General features: G+C 37.1%; 1 protein-coding gene across 1 annotated transcript in view; it reads right to left on the bottom strand.

Annotated features, from left to right (window-relative positions):
- LOC143290740 (uncharacterized) overlaps positions 1-6,400 on the bottom strand; it is a 36,177-nt gene extending 29,777 nt beyond the window's left edge. The window contains exon 1 of the mRNA XM_076600255.1: positions 6,228-6,400. The gene's annotated coding sequence lies outside the window, so the exon portion shown is untranslated. The remainder of the gene's footprint in view (positions 1-6,227) is intronic.
- Positions 6,401-7,500: the final 1,100 nt, after the last annotated feature.

Here is a 7,500-nt window from a genome sequence, read left to right on the forward strand (position 1 = left end):
AAAACTCCACTCTGATAGGTGCATTGATATTATTGTATTTGTTCTACAGGTTAAGTTAGTACGTATTTTACATTTTGTTGTGGTTGAGTGATCACCATATTGTGTACTTTTGACCTCTTTCTATGGGCCGGAGGCCTGGAGATTAAAGTTTTGTTCTTGTTCTTGTTCTTGTTCTCTCTCTGTCTGTCTCTCTCTCTGTGTCTCTGTCTGTCTCTCTGTCTGTGTGTGTGTGTCTCTCTCTCTCTGTCTCTTTGTTTCTGTCCCTCTCTCTCTCTTTCTCTCTCAGTCTGTCTGTCTCTCTCTCTGTTTGTCTGCCTGTCTCTCTCTCTCTCTCCGTCTCTCTCTTTCCCTGTCTCTCTCTCTTTGTCTTTTTGTCTCTGTCTCTTAATGTCTCTCTCTCTCTCTCTCTCTCTCTCTCTCTCTCTCTCTCTCTCTCTCGACCTGTCTCTCTGTCTCTGTCTCCTCGCTCTCTCTCTCTCTCTGTCTCTCTGGAAGAATGTGCCATGCCTAAAATCTTAATCCTAGAATTAAAAAAAACTTTTTGAGTTCTGAGTTATCTATCTAGCTATCTATCTATCTATCTGTCTGCCTGTTCCCCCACCCCCCTCTCTCTCTCTCTGTCTATCTGTCCCCCTCATCTCTCTCTCCATAGAACAGATGGAAAAAAACAGGCCATGCCTAAGATCTTAATCCTTGAAAAAAAAAAAAAAAAAAAAACTTTTTGAGTTATGAGTTCCCTGTCTTTGTCTGTCTCTCTCTCTCTCTCTCTCTCTCTCTCTCTCTCTCTCTCTCTCTCTCTCTCTCTCTCTCTCTCTTTCGCTATCTATTTGTTTGTATATGTTTAGGGTGGAAGTTGGCAGAGTGGTTAAGACGCCTGTCTGTCAATACAGTGTTCCTTGAGGGTAGGTGTTCGAATCCCGGACTCCCCTTTTTTCTCCCAAGTCTGACTGGAAAATCAAACGGAGCGTCTAGTCATTCGGATGAGACGATAGACCCGAGGTCCCGTGTGCAGCACGCACTTGGCGCACCGAAAAAGAACCCATGGCAACAAAGGTATTGTCCTCTGACCCCAACAGATACTGTAGCAAAACTCCACTCTAATAGGTGCAGACATATTAGTGTATATATATAGATAGATAGATAGATAGATACAGATGCATCTAGGTATAAACATGCACCCAGGGCCTGACAAGCAAGTGTGTGTGGCGTATATGGATTTGCCCGAGCGGAGTGATGCCTTCTTGAGAAACTGAAACTGCATTCAAGAGAGAGCACTCCAAACATGTACTTTTCTACACTGAATTTTTTTGTCCATCTACAATGTATATGCTTGCTGTGGTTTTGGTTGCTGGATGTGCTTTTTGCGTTGGTGATACCTGGTTCCCTGGTGTTTATTTTGGACAGTGGTGAATGTGGCGTGCTTTGTTTTGCTGTGATTTGTACCTGTGGGATTTGAGACTGTGATGGCACCTGTGTCAGTTTACGTATGTGTGTGTGTGTGTGTGTGTGTGTACACACACAGACACACACACACACACACACACACACACATATATATATATATATATATATATATACATGTATATATGTGTATATGTGTGTGTATTTGTATGTGTATATGTGTGTGTGTATGTATGTGTATATATGTATATATGTATATATATATATATTTGTGTATGTGTATATATATATATATATATATATATATATATATATATATATATATATATCTTTTATCGTGTCATTCTTACATATGCATATTTTAGCCATTGTCATGTTAAACTTTGTAGACTTTGTACATATTTTACGACACTTAGTCTTAAATTTCTTCTTTTTTTTTCTTTCTTTTTTTAAATTTTTTATTGTGAAGCGTGGTGAGCCCTATCTGAGATGGGGGTTATATATGATAGTCAGTCGCGTCCGACTATGACCATCAGAACAGCAGAGGAGGCAACTGCTGTTCTGACTATTTGGGTTAGAATTTGACTATAGTGGAGAGTGTCTTGCCCAAGTTATACATCCCCACTCTCTCGGCCAAGAGGGTTTTAGGACAGTCGGCGTTGGGATGGTTCTTTCCCAAAGGCCAACTAGCCCACAAGGCTTCAGCACTAAGAGCCAGTGACAATTTTGCCTCCTAGTTTGAGAGTCCTTCACGAAAGACTAAGCTGTAAATGGTTTCCTATTGACTGGAGAAACCATTGACAATACAGCTCTCACTTTACTGTTGGCCCAAATGTAAATTTATGTCAATCTGTGATATAAGCCGAGTGTTGTGAGATGGGGGTACTGCGTTATGTAAGCCTACATTCTTCTTCTTATTATTAATACTATGTGTTTGTGTCTGTGTGTGTGCATGCTTGTGTTGATGTCAGTGAGTGCAAACGTGTGTATGGAGGGTGGTAGCCTGTGTGTAAAGTGTGATAAATAGAATAAATTGTGCAACCAACAACCATCTACCGAAAGATCTAGTCAACAGCCCCATCCACATGTAATATGCAGCTTTTGTTCAAACGTGTGTGTGTGTGTGTGTGTGTGTGTGCATTTGTGAGTATGCACAAGTTTTTATATTGATATGCACTTGTATGTATCCTAATTTCTACTTTATGTTCGTATCTTGTTATGTACTATCCCCCCCCCTCCCCGCCCCGACCCCCCGCAATATTCCTTGTGACCTCGGTACACTTAATAATAAAGACATATTCTATTCTATTCTATTCTAAAGTGCAACTTTCCGAAGAAAATGCCATTTAGGAAAACATATACCTATATTATTTAGATACATCGATAGATTTAATTATAGATAGATTTTTTGTTGTGGAATTATATGATTGCAATTACATGTAGATAGTTTTGTTGTTGTTGTTGAATGATATGATTGAAATTACACATAGATAGTTTTGTTGTTGTTGTTGAATATGATTGTAATTACACATAGATAGTTTTGTTGTTGCTGTTGTTGTTGAATGATATGATTGTAATTACACATAGATAGTTTTGTTGTTACGCTGCTGGTCAGGCATCTGCTTGGCAGATGTGGTGTAGCGTATATGGATTTGTCCGAACGCAGTGACGCCTCCTTGAGCTACTGATACTGATACTGATACTGTTGTTGTTGTTGTTGTTGAATGATATGATTGTAATTACACATAGATAGTTTTGTTGTTGTTGTTGTTGTAGAATGACATGATTGTAATCACACATAGATAGTTTTGTTGCTGTTGTTGTTGAATGATATGATTGTAATTACACATAGATAGTTTTGTTGTTGTTGTTATTGTTGAATGATATGATTGTAATTACAGATAGATAGTTGTGTTGTTGTTGTTGAATGATATTATTGTAATTACACATTGATAGTTTTGTTGTTGTTGCTGCTGTTGTTGTTGAATGATATGATTGTAATTACACATAGATAGTTTTGTTGTTGTTGTTGTTGTTGAATGATATGATTGTAATTACAGATAGATAGTTGTGTTGTTGTTGTTGAATGATATTATTGTAATTACACATTGATAGTTTTGTTGTTGTTGCTGCTGTTGTTGTTGAATGATATGATTGTAATTACACATAGATAGTTTTGTTGTTGTTGTTGTTGAATGATATGATTGTAATTACAGATAGATAGTTTTGTTGTTGTTAAACTGACAAGCGAAACAACTGATAATGAATGCAAAAAGTCAAAAACATCAACGTTATCAGTCACTTGTGAAGACACACTTTCGTGTACATAATGCTTCATCAAGCTACAGACAAAAAGTATATGCTTAATTGCCAGGTTACTAAAGCATATGCACTTGACATTAGGACAATACATTGTCCGTAATGAATTTGATAATAGTCTGAGAGCTAAACTCAGAATAGCTCTGCGAATCGGAAGGAGCCTGTGTGTAAAGTGAAACTTTCCGAAGAAAATGCCAGTTAGGAAAACATACACCAATATCATTCAGACAGATCGACAGATATAATTACAGATAGTTTTTGTTGTTGTTGTGGTTGTTGAATGATATGATTGTAATTACACATAGATAGTGTTGCTGTTGTTGTTGTTTAATGATATGATTGTAATTACACATAGATAGTTTTGTTGCTGTTGTTGTTGTTGAAGATATGATTGTAATTACACATAGATAGTTTTGTTGCTGTTGTTGTTGTTGAAGATATGATTGTAATTACACATAGATAGTTTTGTTGTTGTTGTTGAATGATATTATTGTAATTACACATTGATAGTTTTGTTGTTGTTGTTGTTGTTGTTGAATGATATGATTGTAATTACACACAGATAGTTTTGTTGTTGTTGTTGTTTTTGAATGATATGATTGTAATTACAGATAGATAGTTGTGTTATTGTTGTTGAATGATACGATTGTAATTACACATAGATAGGTTTGTTGTTGTTTTTGTTGTTAAATGATATGATTGTAATTACACATAGATAGTTTTGTTGTTGCTGCTGTTGTTGTTGAATGATATGATTGTAATTACAGATAGTTTTGTTGTTGTTGTTGTTGAATGATATGATTGTAATTACACGTAGATAGTTTTGTTGTTGTTGCTGTTGTTGTTGATTGATATGATTGCAATTACACATAGATAGTTTTGTTGTTGCTGTTGTTGTTGAATGATATGATTGTAATTACAGATAGTTTTGTTGTTGTTGTTGTTGAATGATATGATTGTAATTACACGTAGATAGTTTTGTTGTTGTTGTTGTTGAATGATATGATTGCAATTACACGTAGATAGTTCTGTTGTTGTTGTTGCTGTTGTTGTTGAATGATATGATTGTAATTACACATAGATAGTTTTGTTGTTGTTGAATGATATGATTGTAATTACACATAGATAGTTTTGTTGTTGTTGAATGATATGATTGTAATTACACATAGACAGTTTTGTTGTTGTTGAATGATATGATTGTAATTACACATAGATAGTTTTGTTGTTGTTGAATGATATTATTGTAATTACACATGGATAGTTTTGTTGGTGTTGTTGTTGAATGTTATGATTGTAATTACACATAGATAGTTTTGTTGTTGTTGAATGATATGATTGTAATTACACAAAGATAGTTTTGTTGTTGTTGAATGTTATGATTGCAATTACACACAGATAGTTTTGTGGGTGTTGTTGTTGAATGATATGATTGTAATTACAGATAGATAGTTGTGTTGTTGTTGTTGAATGATATGATTGTAATTACACATAGATAGTTTTGTTGTTGTTGTTGTTTTTGAATGATATGATTGTAATTACTCGTAGATAGTTTTGTTGTTGTTGCTGTTGTTGTTGATTGATATGATTGTAATTACACATAGATAGTTTTGTTGTTGTTGTTGTTGAATGTTATGATTGTAATTACACGTAGATAGTTCTGTTGTTGTTGTTGTTGTTGCTGTTGTTGTTGAATGATATGATTGTAATTACACATAGATAGTTTTGTTGTTGTTGAATGATATGATTGTAATTACACATAGATAGTTTTGTTGTTGTTGTTGTTGAATGTTATGATTGTAATTACACGTAGATAGTTCTGTTGTTGTTGTTGTTGCTGTTGTTGTTGAATGATATGATTGTAATTACACATAGATAATTTTGTTGTTGTTGAATGATATGATTGTAATTACAGGTGCACAATCATCAACCATGTCGGTTTACTGTTTGCCGCGGAAATAGCTTACAAACACATGTAAGAGCAGAAGAAAATATGAAGTATTCCTCACTCTGTGTGTGTGTGTTTGTGTGTGTGTGTGTGTGTGTGCGTGCGTGCGTGCGTGCGTGTGTGTGTGTGTGTGCGTGACTGCGTGTGTGTGTGTGTGTGTGTGTATGACTGTGTGTGTGTGTGTCACTGTGTGTGTGTGTGTGTGCGTGCGTGCGTGCGTGTGTTGTGTGTGTGATAGAGAGAGACTGTGTGACTGTGTGTGTGTGTGTGTCACTGTGTGTGTGTGTGTGTGTGTGTATGTATGCGTGTGTGCGTGTGTTATGTGCGTGTGTTATGTGTGTGTGTGTGTTTGTGATCATTACTATTATCACTGTACACTGCAGCACATATTATGTTGTTGTTGATGAGGATGATGTGGTGATGATTCATGTTGTTGGTTTTGACAAGCCCCATAAAATTCACCCAAATCAAACTACTCTTTGCTTCGCCTATTTTGAGAAAAAATAAAATAAAAATGAATAATAAAAAAATTACACCAGAGACAAAGAAACGCAGAGCTTACCTTATCAGACTGAGTGACAAGATCACCAGTATTTGTGACTTATGTGGACTTATGTGTGCAGTTGATTCTGAAGTCTCTGTCTTGGAGCGAAGATTTTACCACTGCATTTTGGTTGTTCCACTAAGAGAGGTCTCTCTCTCTCTCTCTCTCACTGTCTTTTCCTTTTCTTTGCTTCTTCTTCTTCTTTCTTTCTTTCTTTCTTCTTCTTCTGTCTGTTTCTTCTTCACTGTCTTCTTCTTCTCCTTCTTCACAATATGTCATTCAGTTGCTTCACTCAAACTGTTGTTCTATCCACGACACCCGTTGAATAAAACGTAGGTAGCTGAGTATCGTTGTTTTTTTTTGCGGGGGGCCACTGTATTATGCATGCTATCGACCCTGAACGATCTTTAACTGGTGTTGTATTTCAGTCGGCAGTTCCAGTAGTTTCTTGGCGCAGTGGCTCTGACTGGGTCTACTGTTTCTCTCCTGTGTTTTGCGAGAAGGGGTTTCTGGTGTTTATGACCTCACGAGTGACAACCGACGGCTCCATTTCAGTCCCTTGCCAAACCAATGGTGGAACAACGTACCGTTAAGTCTGTGTCGGTCAGTCAAGCGACTGAATACCGTTAGGCCTTTGAAAGGGGTTTGGGTGAAGTGAAGCTAAAGGGGGCTTCACACGACCGATCGACAAGACTTCACGTCGGAACTGATTTATTATTGGTGGTAGTAGTGGCCTGTGTCTTGATCCTGCCACTTTTAGAATTGAGTCCGAAATTATTATTACACATGTTTTCCGTGAATCAGATCTTTCTCCAATCGAAGATAAGGATTGTCTCGAAATTTTGAAAACGACTTTATTTTAGATTTTCCACCATGGTATTTCAAACTTTGAATAACCAACCAACCAACCAAACAAACAAATAAAGAAATGACAGACAGACAGCAGGCATGGAGGACTTTATCACACGCGCAAACATTGTGGAGTGATGGCCAAGAAGTAACGCGTCCGCCTAGGAAGCGAGAGAATCTGAGCGCGCTGGTTCCAGTCACGGCTCAGCCGCCGATAATTATTTTCTCCCCCTCCTCTAGACCTTGAGTGGTGGTCTGGACGCTAGTCATTCGGATGAGACGATAAACTGATATCCCGTGTCCAGCATGCGTACTTAGCGCACTTAAAAGAACCCACGGCAACAAAAGGGTCGTTCCTGGCAAAATTCTGTAGAAAAATCCATAGGAAAAGCAAGAAGACTGCACGCAGGAAAAAACACACAAAAAATGGGTGGCGCTGTAG

The sequence above is a fragment of the Babylonia areolata genome, chromosome 16 (genome assembly GCF_041734735.1).
Source record: "Babylonia areolata isolate BAREFJ2019XMU chromosome 16, ASM4173473v1, whole genome shotgun sequence".
NCBI lineage: Eukaryota > Metazoa > Mollusca > Gastropoda > Neogastropoda > Buccinidae > Babylonia > Babylonia areolata.